This window comes from Ambystoma mexicanum, chromosome 8 (assembly GCF_040938575.1).
Source record: "Ambystoma mexicanum isolate Mex_15411 chromosome 8, UKY_AmexF1_1, whole genome shotgun sequence".
Lineage (NCBI taxonomy): Eukaryota > Metazoa > Chordata > Amphibia > Caudata > Ambystomatidae > Ambystoma > Ambystoma mexicanum.
The window spans coordinates 754,021,004-754,035,042 of record NC_090929.1 but is presented as its reverse complement, the minus strand read 5'-3'; positions in this window follow the sequence as shown (position 1 = coordinate 754,035,042).

Here is a 14,039-nt window from a genome sequence, read left to right as displayed (position 1 = left end):
GGCCATAGTTACCTTCTTATGAAACCACGATGCCCATAACCAGAACGTGGGAACAAGATGATAGACTAGCACCAAGAGCAAATAATATCACTCAGAAAATTGACAAGATGCCTGCACTGCACAAAAATGGCCAATAGAAATGGTATAAGAACAGTTCAAGGTCTGTCAGTGTGAGAACTTGAGAGCATTGAGGATGATGACCACTGGCAGTGGCTTCCTAAGCTGCTTCAAACTCACCTTATTAAAAGACCCTGATCAATGCTTTGCAGTATGTTCATGGAACACCTGTGGCCCCTTCCATTATACAACAGAGGAGGGTTTGCTGGAAATTACTAATCTGTTCTCAATAGTGGCCTTACATGAAACGTGGATGGTGGACATTTGTGAAATTGATAGAGGAAAAGTGGCATAATTATGCTGCGTGCCTGGAATTTTGGTTTGTTTCGTGAGACAACATTCCAGGTTTGCACAGTTGGTGGTTCAGCTGGGCTCAGTGGTGGCGTGCTGCAGGTTCTGTCAATAAAGGTACTTACTTCTATACCCCTGACGTGTTGTGCTTTCTTCACTGGCAATGAGGATCTATCCAGAGGGACAGACCCCACACAACGACCTGCGTGTGCAAGCCCCGGCTCGAGGAATGAGGGAAGACCCGGCCCTGGCAGACCGAGGAACCTTGGGCAAGGTCTCCATTCAGGGTGCATTGCACCCCACATTCCAGCAGCCTGAGGAAAGTGCCAGACACCCGTGGTGCGCTGTGAGTCGCATAGCATAGGCGGTCAAATCCAACATTTTGGGGTGCGCGCTACTGTGCTGAGCGCGTGTTGTGGCTCGAGGAAAGGACCCAGCAAGGCATGCACATTGGCAGCGTGCGTCGGCGTTGCGCGGCAACGAGGAACAACCGCCGTGCAGAGAGGAGCGTGAGAACTGACGGGCGCCCGTGAGGCAAAGCTGTCATTTAACAAACGAGGGGAGAGGGATCCACAACCTTACAGGCAGGAGGCTTTATCTTCAGGGCAGCAGGAAGCACGCAAAGGCAAGGGATGCTTTTCACAGGGGACAGCAGAAACTGCTAATGTGAAGGTGGCAAGGCTAGGAAAGGACTTCACCTGGAACTGTTTAAGGGGTGAGCAAACAGTGAAGGCACGTTCTGCAGCTGTACAGTGTCAGTCACAGGGAGAGAGCCCATTCCTGGGCTGCAGTACTTTCTTGGTAGTGGAGCGGTGGGCGCAGAGGGGCTAGGGCATTGGTTCCAGCACTGTAAACCACCACTAGGGAACACGTGGTTGACAGGGTTCCAGCAAAAAGATTAGAGTGAACCCCGTTGCCATTATGCAACAAACCAATGCCAGACTCACGCCGGCTTTCCTTGTGGCCCCCGGTGAGCCGCCAGTTTCTTGAGATCAATGGGTAGATACTTTCAGGGTGTATTTGAAGGTGGCTGGTGGAGCCAAGTACAGTGACGATGAGAAAGAGGCAGCACTCTGAAACTGCATCGGTACAGAGGGTTTGCAGATTTTCAGACATTTACCAGGAGAGGATGTGTACGTGCCAGGGAGTGGAGAGGGAGAGAGAGAGTGGTGAGCGCTTATGAGACTGCCTTGAAGAAGTTGGAGGGGCGGTTTGGCAAAAGGATTGACATGGTGCTCAAGTGTTACCACTTCTTCTCCAGAGCTGAGGGGCATGGAGAGAGCCTTGACTCTTATGTCACTGCACTGCAGACACTTTTGGTAATGTGCAGGTTTACAGGTTCCCAGGACGAGTATATAAGGGATCAAATAATGATGAAGATGAGTAACCTCAAGGTCAGGGAGAGGCTGTGGATAGAGATCGACCCCCCACCCCTCTGGAAAAAGTGATAGAGATTGCCAGGGCAATAGAGGCGTCACGTGCAAATGTCCAGATTGTCACAGAGAAGGCGGAGAGGTATGTTCAGGGAGAATCTGTACAGGTGATTTTGCCCCTGTACCGGAAGGGCGGCGGCATCAAAAGGAAAGGAGAAAAAGCTGAAGGGCAATGGTCCAGGATGAACAAAGGGAACTCGAGCTGGAATCCAAAGGAGGCCTGCAAGAGGTGTGATTGATCCAGCCATTCCGCGGGAGCCAAGGATTGTCCTGCTGTTGCAGTCGAGTGCAGGCGATGCAGGACCAGAGGTCACTATGCTAAAAAGTATAGGGCTAATATGGACGAAAGGGGTGTACAAGGAAAACTGACAATAGGGATGATTGAGTCTGAAGGGAGTGCAGTGTGTCAAGAAGTGGTTGAAAGCAACAAAATGGATCAAGGGGTGATTTTGTATGTTGAAGGTCTGACCACCAAGAAAGGGTTATGGGAGGTGTTGTCTGTCAATGGGCAAAGTCTGGGGATGTTGGTGGATTCCGGGTCTCCATACACCATGATTTCACCCAAATTGTATGTGGAGAAGTATGGTAAAAGGGTGGCTGATCCGAATCCCCCCGATATTAACCCCAGTGCCAACGGACAGTTGCCCATTAAGGTCATGGAATATGTGTGGCCGCAAAGTGAGTTCAATGGGCGCCGCATGCAGGGTAAGCTCTGTGTGGCACATAAGGGTGCCAGTGTTTTGGGTTGGGACGAGCAGGCTGTGCTGGACATTGTAATACACCCACGCAAGGAGGTACCGGTTTGGAGTGTGGAGGAAGGGCCTGAAGTGGGGTTGTCTGCGCAGTATTTGCAAGGTAAATATCCCGAGGTGTTTACTGAGAAGTTGGGGATGTTACGGGGGTTTTCCCATCAGATTGAGCAGAAGAGGGGGGGCGATTCCTAAGGTACATAAGGTCAGGGGAGTTCCTTTGTTGGCTAGGGAAGGGTTGATGGATGGACTGGCAAAGTTGAATGCTGCAGGGGTTATAGAGGAGATTGAAAGCTCGGAATGGCTATTTCCTGTGGTACTGGCCAGGAAACAAGTTGGTGGTTTGAGGATGTGTGTCGATCTGAGGGAACTCAACGCCAGCATTTGGGTTGATCGATATCCTTTACCAAACATTAATGACTCGCTTCTGACGATGGGGCAAGCAAAATGTTTTTTTACCTTCAACCTGTCATCAGCGTACCACCAAATTGATCTGCGTGTCGAGTCACGGCCATTGACCTCTTTTGTGATGCCTTTTGGCGTTTACAGGTCTTGCTGCATTCCTTTTGGTTTGGCTTCGGCCTCAGCTCTTTTTCAGTGACTCATGCAAGGCTTGTTTGGTAACGTTCCTTGTGTCAGTTATTTCCAGGATGACATTTGGGTCTGGGGCAGGAGTCGGAGCGAGCATGATGAGAGGGTGCACCGGGTTATGAGGATCCTACGGCAGGGGGGTTTGACGGTGAAAATATCAAAGTGTCAGGTGGGGGTGCCTAGTGTGTCGTATCTGGGGCATACTTTGGGTGTTGATGGAGTGAGGCCCAAGGAGGAGCTTCTAAAGGTCATGAGGGAAGGTCTGTCTCCCACGAACAAAGAGCAACTTAGGTTTGACCGAATACTATGTAAAATTAATTCCATGTTATGCAGAGAAGACGGTGTGCATGAGGGCACTATTGAAAAAGAACGTTAGGTTTGAGTGGTCTCAGGGATGCCAGGATGAGTTGGAATTGTTGAAGAGGGAAGTGGACCAGGCTCCGTCTTTGAGATCCTTTGATCCTCAGGAATAGGACCGTGCTTACGGTGAATGCTAGTGGGGTGGGTGTAGGTGTGGTGTTAGAGCAGTGGCAGGATGGTACGTAAAACCCATTGCTTTTGCGTCTAGGGCTTTACGGGAGGATGAGGGCAGGTATTCAGTCATCGAGAGAGAAGCATTGGCGGCGATGTGGGCATTTCAGGACGTTTTTGTGGGGGATCCCTTATGTAATTAGGATGGATCACAAGCCTTTGGTACATGTGCTTACCACCAGGGGAATGGCGTCTGTGTCCCCCAGGATAGCTAGATGGGTGGCGGACTTTCAGGAATATAACTGCAGGGTAGAGTATCTGAAGAATGTGGTGGTGGATTGTTTATCAAGGTTGCCGGCGGTGGTGTAAGGTGTGGCGGAAGAGAGTGAGGTGGGCACGCAGGTGGCATGCATCCTTCCCGCTGTTGATAAAGGGGAGTGGGAAGTAGAGACTGACAAGGATGTGGAACTCATTTGGATTAAGGAAGGTTTGCAAAAGGGTTGGGATGCTGTCAAAGGCGGGTGTAAGGAAAAGGGTATGCCCAGGTGCACAATTAGTTGGCGGAAGGGCTGTGGGGCATCTCAAGAGGGGAGAGGTTAGTTCCCCCAGTGAGTATGAGGCATAAGTTGGTAGAGCTGCCTCATGATGGTCATTTGGGTAGGTCACTGACTAAGAGGAGGTTGCGGGAGGATTATTGGTGGCCCGCGGTGGACAATGATGTGGAGGCAGAAGTGACAGAGTGTGTGGCTTGTGCGTTCAGCGATAAGAGCAAGGTGATGTGCTCCAAGCCAGTTTATCCGGTGGATGTGCCTGGCGAGGTATGGTCGAAGGTGGCTTTGGATATATTATGGAGCCAATGGACTGTTTACAGTGTGGGTCAAGATTTTTGGTTCTTCTGATGGATTATACCTCACGGTGGGTGGAGATTTTGCCGCGTTTGGATGTGTTATTGGTTTTCTTAAGAATATTTTTGACAGAGAAGGGGTGCCGGCGAGTATTGTGACGGATAATGGAGTGCAGTTTGTTTCCCAGCAGATGCAGGATTTTCTGAAGCTCTATGGTATCAGGCATCATTGTACTGCGCTGTACAATCCCCAGGCCAATGGTTTAGTTGAAAGGGTGAATGGTTTCATTAAGGGGGCTATCCAATTGGCTTTGGCGAATGGTTTGGAGTGGCAGGATGTATTGTCTGAGTCCCTGTCAGCGTACAGGAGGACCCCGTCTGTGATGACTGGTAAGACCCGGTTTGAGTTGATGAGGAAGGTGGGGTTGTAATTGAGGACGGTGGCCTTGGGGTGGTGGAGCCATTGAAATGGATATGGCTGGTGTGTTACAGAGGGTGCGAGCACGTCAGGACAGGGTTAGATCTCAGCAGATTGAGAGGAAACCGGTTGAGGTCAGAGAGGGGGACCTCGTGTGTGTGAAGAATCCTAGGTTTGTTCCCAAAGGGAGCAGCGTTTTCATGTCTTCTCGTGTTGCAGTGAGGGTTGGAGCGGGATATGTGGTGCTCGATAATGGGTCAAGGTGGAGTAAAAGAATTGTTGCGTTGGACAAGGGAATGGTACCTTTGTCCCACCAACGTGAGAGTGTTCTTGATGGTGTTTCATGTGACTTCCAGGTGCAACAGCAGGTTCACCGACACAGTGAGGAGAGGTTTGTTGTGGATCGTGGGGAGACCACATCCAGTGCTGTTTTGAGTGAGGATGAGGTTCAGTCTGATGCAGCGAGCAGTGGTTGTCCAACTAGGGTATGTGGGCCACCGGCAAGGCTGAGGGATTATGTGTGGTAGGAAGGCGTGGGGAGTGTGTTTGTGTTATATTCAGTTTTTGTTGACCTTGAAGTGTTTCTGTTTTTAATGTTTCCTTTTAATGTTCCTTTTGAATGATTACTGCCTTCCTTTGACTTCTGTTTTGTTTAAGGAGGGGAGATGTGTCATAATTGTGCTGCATGCCTGGAATGTTGGTTCATTTCGTGAGAAAACATTCCAGGTTGGCACAGATGGTGGTTCAGCTGGGCTCAGTGGCGGCATGCTGCGGGTTCTGTCAATAAAGGCACTTACTTCTATACCCCTGAGGTGTCGTGCTTTCTTCAAAAAGTCATACATGCTCCTGCAATTATGAGTTCTATAGAAATCCCAAGAGGTGGCCTGTTAATCTCTGTACATAATAGGTTTGATATTGTGAAGGTATAACCAAGCACGGATGCTATTTTGGCAGGAATTGTCAATGGCAATAAGGGATTTGACAAAGCTCTATTTATCACACATGCATATGATCCACCCACATTGGTGTCACACAAGAACAATTTGGAAACAGCAGAAGACTTACTAAGTAATTTAGCTATTGATATGCCTGTTTTAATATGTGGGGCCTTCAATGCTAAAATTCCTCCTTCTACTATGGTATTTCAAGTTTATTGGGGGTCCTCCCCAACTAGACACATGGAAATAAATGAGAAGGGTGTGGTGAGAGCTAACTTACAGTATCATTGTGGACTCATAATGTTAAATGGACATTGTCTTGGTGATTGCAAACATGGATATACAAGAGTGAGTGGTAGAATTGCCTCGAGAATTCACTACATATTTATTACTAGAGGGTATGCATTTTGTTTAATGAATATGTTCATCCTGATTAGGGTGGAAAGTGACCATTTTCCTTCATGTCCAGTGTCAAAACTGGACGCTATTTTTATGGGGAGGGATAATTGTGGCTGTTTAAAATTAAATGCTAGACAGCATCGTGTAAGATGGAACGCACCTAAATTGCTGAAGGCCGATCAAATGGCAGGTATGGAATTAGAGAACTTTATAGAACATGCAGGGGTCAAGCCAACGGATAAAGACAATGAAAGGGCGTAATTGGGAAGTTTGTAGAGGTGATAACTGACAATGCTCAGGAGCATAAAGATAGAGGGAGAAGGAGTGGTGGAAAAATATCTACTATTAAACAGGGGAAGAGGTGTAAATTTGATCGCATGATGCAGTTGGCCAGAAAACAACTGAGGCAAGATATCAAGGCATTGGTACAGAATTCCAAATCTATAGATAATCAGGCACTAATATCAGGAGAAATTAAAAAGAGAAAAAAATAATATAAAAAATGGCAGAAAAATCATAATCAAAAAGAGAAAATAATTTGGTTAGAATTGGCACATTGTGTTGTCAAGAATGATCATAAATCCTTCTGGGGAGTGGCAAACACAGCAGAAAGAAACACAACAGTCAATGGAGCATCCAACACGAACTGGATAGGACATATTGCAAACAAGTTAGGTGAGAGGGCATCTGACTCTGGTCTACAAGCCCAGAAAGAAGAAACTTGGATATACAAGTCTACTATTATGGACCTGGTGACCATTATCAAAAAGATTAACACATCTAGATCAGTGGGACCGGATGGCACATGTAATGTATTTCTAAAAATGAATCATTATTGTGGGTTGAGGCATTGCATGTGCTATTCAAAAGTATAAGTGAGACTGGATGTTTGCCAAACTCCTGGACCAATAGTAATATTGTCACAGTATATAAAGAAAGGGAGTGGGTAGTCTCCAGGTAATTACAGACTTCTAGCAATGCTTGACATACCCTCTAAAAATGTTGCCAGAGTGCTACTAAACGAATTGACCATATGGATCGATCCAAATAACGTCATACCGTTTAATCACACAGGCTTTTGAAAGAAATCTAGTACTTTGCATGACTTGTTAACTTTGGTTACATTAGTTGAACATGCCTCGAAGAAGCAAGAACAACCAGTGTATGCAGCCTTCATTGATTTCAGTGCTGCATTTGACACTGTTCTGAGAGATAACCTATGGCACAAACTTGCAGCCTGGAATATTCCTATTAGCTATTAGCCTATTAGCTATAATTACACATCTTCATTCTAATAAACGGGTAAGGGTACGACTGGATGGCATGGGGCACGCTACCGAATAGTTGCCCACGTTTAGAGGTGTAAAGCAAGGGTGTATTTTATCACCAACGCTCTTTAACTTATAACTCAAAACTGGCCTCATCAGAAATGCACCCCCTGAAACTGGACACTGGTCCAGTGGCTTGGCTTGGGTTCGCTGACAATTTGCTCCTTCTTGATTATACCCCTCGAGGTCTCTAGGCAAAGTTGAATTCAGATCGAAATGACTTCAAAATAAATACTGAGATGACAAAAATCATGGCTTGTGCCCCTAGTCGGGCAAAACTAAAAACATATCATTGGACACTGAATAAAAATAAAATAGAGCAGGTGATGACATATAAGTATTTGGGTGCTATTGTTGATAATAAGCTGAGGTGGCCTGTACATTGGGAGGCAGTACTGGCAAAGACCAAGCAAAAGGGGCTTAGTCAGTTTGTGGGAAAGAATGGAGGACACTCCCTACATACACTTTTACCCATGTCCCGTGCAAAAATATTGCCCTGCATATTATATGGTGCAGAAATCTGAGCACAAAATGACAGTGTAGAATTAAATAAACTAGACGAACAATCACTTAGAACATTACTGTGCTTACGTAAATCGACACAGATAGATTATATTCGGTTATAATTTAAACTACAGAATACAAATACAACAATAACATTTAAGAAAATTATGCTATATTGGGGAGCTATGAAGTCAGATGCATTACTTGAGTGGCTGTTCCAAGATTTTATTTATTTGTTTGTTAGGTGCCGAAAGTCTGCAAGCATCGGGGCGCCGTGACATTCACAAAAAAGAACAACCATCAAAGACAAAACAATGAAGTCACTCGAAGAGGTGTGTTTTCAGGGGTTTTCTGAAAACTATCAAGGCTTCCTCAGATCTCAGTGTAGAGGGAAGTGAGTTCCAGAAGATTTCTGCTCTGACTGGGAAGGATCTTTCCCATCCATTGGTGCATTTATACTCAGGGCAGATCATCTGCCTTTTATTAGAGGAACAAAGGCCCTCATTACGACCCTGGCGTTGGACTATGGTGCTAATAGCACCATGGTCCATGCCGGTAACTTAACGACTCCGCCATGGCGGAATGGGGAATTACCGCCCCATTCCGAGGTTGGCGGGGTGGTAATTCCCCATGCTGCCATGGCCCTTCCCCATTCCCATTTTTGCCCCATAGGGCTCAATGGAAATGGGGAAGGCGCTAAGTACGGTGCCGCAAATTGCAGCACCGTACTTAGCACCAAGGTCCCTTTCCGGGTTGGTTTTTAACGCCTGCAAAAAGCAGGCGTTAAATTCCCCAACCCGCAAAGGGACCTTGTAATCAGGCGCTAAGGGATTACCGGTACGGGTACCCTTACCGGTACCGGTAATCCCTTAGCGCTGGGGTCGTAATGAGGCCCAAAGTGTTCTGGTCGGGCAGTACTGTGTAATAGATGTTTTTAAGTAGGTAGGTGCTTGTCCAAAAATACACTTGTGCACCAAGGTTCCCGCCTTGAACAACATCCTTTCCTTGATAGGGAGCCAATGAAGACTTTGTCGATGCTCTGAGATGTGTGCACCCTTAGAGACTTTTTTTAATTATGTGTACTGCATCTGTAGAACTTGACATTTTGTTATGCTAGAGCTTGAAGCTCCAATCAACAGGGCATGGAGGTAATGGTAGCTCGAGCTATCATAGCACTGTTCCCTTCAGAGATGTAGGGGCAAATATTTCTCAGGAGATGGAGATGCTAATTACAGCTTTGACTCAGCAGGTTAACATGTGCCTCAGAGTTCAGGCTGGCCTTCACCTGGCCCCCCAGAATTTTTACCTTGGTTTGAACCAGTATGATGTTATCACCAATTGTAAAACTCTGAATTGGCCGGCTCAGTTTTACCCGAGCATGTCTTGAGCCAAAAATGAAAATCTCAGTTTTATTGCCATTTAGACAAAGCCAATTGGACGACATCCAGAGTTCTATCTGCTGGTAGATGATAGTGAGGGCTTTGTTGTCAATCAAATTATCCCTGGTGGACTCTATAACCAGCTGGACTTGAAACTTGAAAGTTCAAGTTATTTAGAGTTTGCTCCAATTCAATAGCTCCTTTGCCAGTCCCCCCCCTCCAGTAGTGAAATCGCCTAAGAGAAAAGATGCTCAATTCTGCCCCTCGAAGGGGCTTAAGATCTGTGAGATTTCCTCAATGAAGTTTGGTAGAGCTGGTAGAGGGCGGTATATAAGGAGGAAATTCACACATATATTTGGAGTCATTTTCACTTGGAGGATCTTGCAGCCTTGATAAGCTATAGGAGAAGCAAAGAGTCCCAATTCCAATTTTTCTATGATTGGCACTCCTCCCCCATAGCCCTGTTCTCTGTTTTTACAAAACATAGAGAAGCCGGGTGGGACAGCCAGATTGATAGATAGTCCGCTGGTGTCTCCTATCCAGGTCTCTGTGAGAAACGAAAGGTTGAGTTTGCGGACTAGGATTAAATCATGAATGTCTTAAGCATGACTAATTAACGATCTTGTGTTCAACAAGGCCGCTTTGAGATTTGTTCCTTTAACCCCTAAACTAGCTGGAATATGGTTGGGAATGGTTGTCTGTGGTGGGGACGTGGAATCCTCTATATGAGTAGTGGTGTGATCTTGCTCAAAAGCAGAGGAACTGCTTTTTATTAGGCTGTGATCAACCGTTTGACACCGACTGGTTGGGAGGACGGTTCGGTCCCGTGGCCAGCCAGCAGCCTGTTTATGGCTTTTTTATGTCAACAAAAGGGGTGAGGCACTCTTTTGAGTCCTTGGTCGTGGGGGGAGCCTCAGTGTGTTTAGGGATAGCATCAAAGGTAAGCTGACAGTAATCAGTATCGTCTAATTTAGAGCTTTTAAGTTTGTTAATTAGCGTTATTCTGTTTGTATGCAGAAATGCAAGGGAGAGGGATTTATTAATTTGACGCCCCATGGTCTACTGGTACAGCAGAATGAACACTAATAACAAGTGAAAAGTCAAACAATACCTGTTAGGTGGAAATCCAGCGGAAAGAGGGGTCGCGCCACTCCTCGACTCCGGAAGTGATGTTGGCAGTACATTTAATGTGTCACTATGCCCACGTACTTCACCTTTTTTCCCCTGGGCACAGCAGCTGTGGAGTAAGAATACAAAGGATTCGGCTTAAGTAAGGCAATAAAAGACGTTTATTTTTTTGGGTGAGGAACAGGCACCGTACTGTGAGCATAAACCTGACAGTACACAATCAGCAGAGCACAAACCAAATGTCAGAACCTTAAGTTGTTGCCAGACTCCTTGAAAGACACCAGAAAATGTCAAAAAGGCCTCTTTCATACCAGGCCACGATGGGAGTGCGATGAGGAATATGCAGGAGAAGAATCCATAGAAAGAACATTACTCGTAAGTAATTTCTCCTTCAATTGATTGCATTTTCCTGCACACTTCTCAACTGATAGTTTCCCAAAGCAGTATAGCATATGGAGGCGGGATGAAAGTCTCAAACGAAAAAGCTACCACTGCTCTTTCAAAACAGGCCTAAGTGACTGCACCATGTCCAGACAATCGTGTCTTAAGAACAAATGGAATGATGACCACCCCTTTGCAGTGCCTGTGGAAGTAGCCACACCACTGGTGGAGTGTGCCATGATGCCTGCCGGCAACTCCATACCCACTTTTTAAAGCATTCCCTCCTGGCCACATAGTAGCTGAGCGCCCTTTTCAAGTGTAGCCTGTGCATTCTTTCCTCAACTTTACAAGGGTGAGGAGGAGGGAAAAAAAGTAGGCTAATGCTCTGAGAGACGTGAAGCTCTGACACCACTTTAGGAAGGAATTCGGATCGGACTTTGAAGAAATGCAAAAATTGAGGTTTACAAGAGAGAGCCTGAAGCTACACACCTAGCTGACGTGAGTGCCACCAGAAAAGCTGTCTTAAGGGTGAGCAACCTAACTGAAGAAAAATGCATTTGCTGAAACAGAGCTGCCATCAAAAAGGTCAGAACCAAACTGAGGCCCAAATCTGGAACCATAAATGGTGCAGGCAGAAACTTATTTACAAGGCCTCTCAGAAATTGGGTCATTACCAGAATGGTAAAAAAGGAACCTTGATCCAGTGACCTCTTGAACCCGACTAGACCACCAAGTGCCCCTTCACTGTACCTATGTTCAGGTTCTGATGAGGCCAGTGACAGAAGGAATTTCTTCACAATTTTGGTGGCGCATGAGATGGGGTCTGACCCGTGATCTCTGCACCATGATATGATATGATAGGTTTTTTTTCAAATTTATTTTTTTAAACAATTTTTATTATTATCAAGCAAACAACACACCAAACATTGCAACTTTTTAGGACGGTCATAATCAAAGTCAAAACATTGCATTATACAATTATACAATGTTATTCTCCGTCCTCCCCCCTCCCTCCCCACAAACTCGAGCCGTCTCACCAGCATCCTCTGCATGAGCATTTTCAGGAATCTCAGTGTTTGTCGACTCATCTGGGTCTTCTGTTTCATGATTGACCTGGTGGGGGTTTGCCATTGAGGTCACCAGTTGCCTCCAGGCTATCAGAGGGCCCACTTCCTCCTCTCCTCCCCTGGTGACAGCTTCAAACCATACCGCTTCTGCCCACCTCAAGAGGTCCGCCCACCACATCTCCACTCTGGGACTAAGGGCTGCTTTCCAGCACATTGCATTTCTGCGCCTACGCCATGATATAGTTCAGGTCCTTCATCTTGCTGACATGCTTTGAAGTACGTGGCCTGGGGAAAATCCCAAGCATACATGCCCAAGCCGACCCTATGTCAAGCCCCACCCCCCCACCAGCCATTTTCATCTTTATTTCTTCCCAGAATCTGTAAACCTGAGGGCAGGCCCAGAGCATGTGCAGCAACCCTGCCTCCTCCTCCCCGCACCTAGGGCATTTCTGTATAGCCGAGCCCCCAAACCTGGCTATCTGTCTGGGAGTCAGATAAGCTCTATGGGTAACGTACAGCTGGATCTGATGGAGTCTCGCATTTAGGGACACCTTTTTATGGTACCTTTGGGCTCTGTCCCACTGTCCTTCTGTCATTGGTTCTCCTACCTCCTCCATGCCTTCGCTCTCAGGAGCTCATATATCCTGGATATTTCATGCCCACCATCCCAGACATCATACATCGTTTCTAGGGTGGCATCAGGTTCTTTCGCTAGCACCGTCTCAGGCCACCTCTCCTTCACCTGTTTCATGAGTCTGGTATAAGTAATGTATTGGCCTCTATGCACCCCTGTCTCCTCCTGCAGCCTCTGGAATCCCAATGCCTCCCCACCCTGCCATATATCTCCGAGGGTAGCTAAGCCCACCGGTTCCCAGTATCTGCGGACCACTTCAAACAATTGGGATTCGTCCCTGCATAGCACTGCCAGCGGGGCCTGCTGAGAAAGCGGGTCTAGGTCACCCATCGTTCGCCATGTCCTGCGCCAGACTTCCCAGCCCAATTTCAATAGTCTCCCCCTCCTCGCCATTTTAGTTTTATGCAGCCACACTGTCTCTCTCAAAAAGTATGGAGCTGATTCGCCTTGCAAAAGCCTAGCTTCTGCCGAGTCTTCTGCAGACAACCACCTAGCTACGTACAGCAACTGACCTGCCAAGAAGTACAGTTCAAAATTCGGCAGGTTTATGCCCCCCTTATCACATGCGTTCTGTAGTTTCCACAGGGTCACCCTGTTTCTAAAATTGCCCCATATGAAGTCCCTGCACATGCCATGAAGCCTCACAAAAAAGCATCTGGGGGTCAGGTACGGGATATTCACAAAGAAATGCAAGAGTCTGGCCAAAACCACCATTTTGAGCAGAGCTGCCCTCCCCATCATGGCTAGGGGTAATCTAGAACAGAACGCCATGCTATTGTTAACTTCCTCTATCGCTATCTCTGTATTCTGTTTGTGCTCTGTCTCTGTTCTGTGGTAAATATTTATGCCCAGATACCTAAATGTCACGGTCTGCCAGGGTATCTGCAAGATGGGCAGCCTCTCCAATGGGGTGCTCTTGTACCTTCCCAAGGGGAACAGACTAGACTTCCCGGGTTTCACCGATATGCCCGAGTGGGTGGCGTAACGGTCCATCACCTCCAGCACATATTGCAGGTTCTCCTCCGGGTAACGCAAATAGAGAAGCATATCATCCGCATACAGCGACAGCAGGTGTGTGCCTCCTGTAGTATGGATCCCCACCTCCCCGTATTGTTGCCGCAGGCATATTGCCAGCGACTCTAATGCCAGGATGTATAGCATGGGTGTCCAGGGGCATCCCTGTCTGGTCCCCCTACTGAGTTGCCATTTATCTGAAATTGTGGTTCCTGTTTTAACTCTTGCAATCGGGGACCTATATAACATCTGAACCCATCTGATATATCCTGGTCCCATTCCGTATCCTTTCAGGGTCACTTTCAACCACGGCCATCGCACTGAATCAAAAGCTTTGACCGCGTCCAGTGACA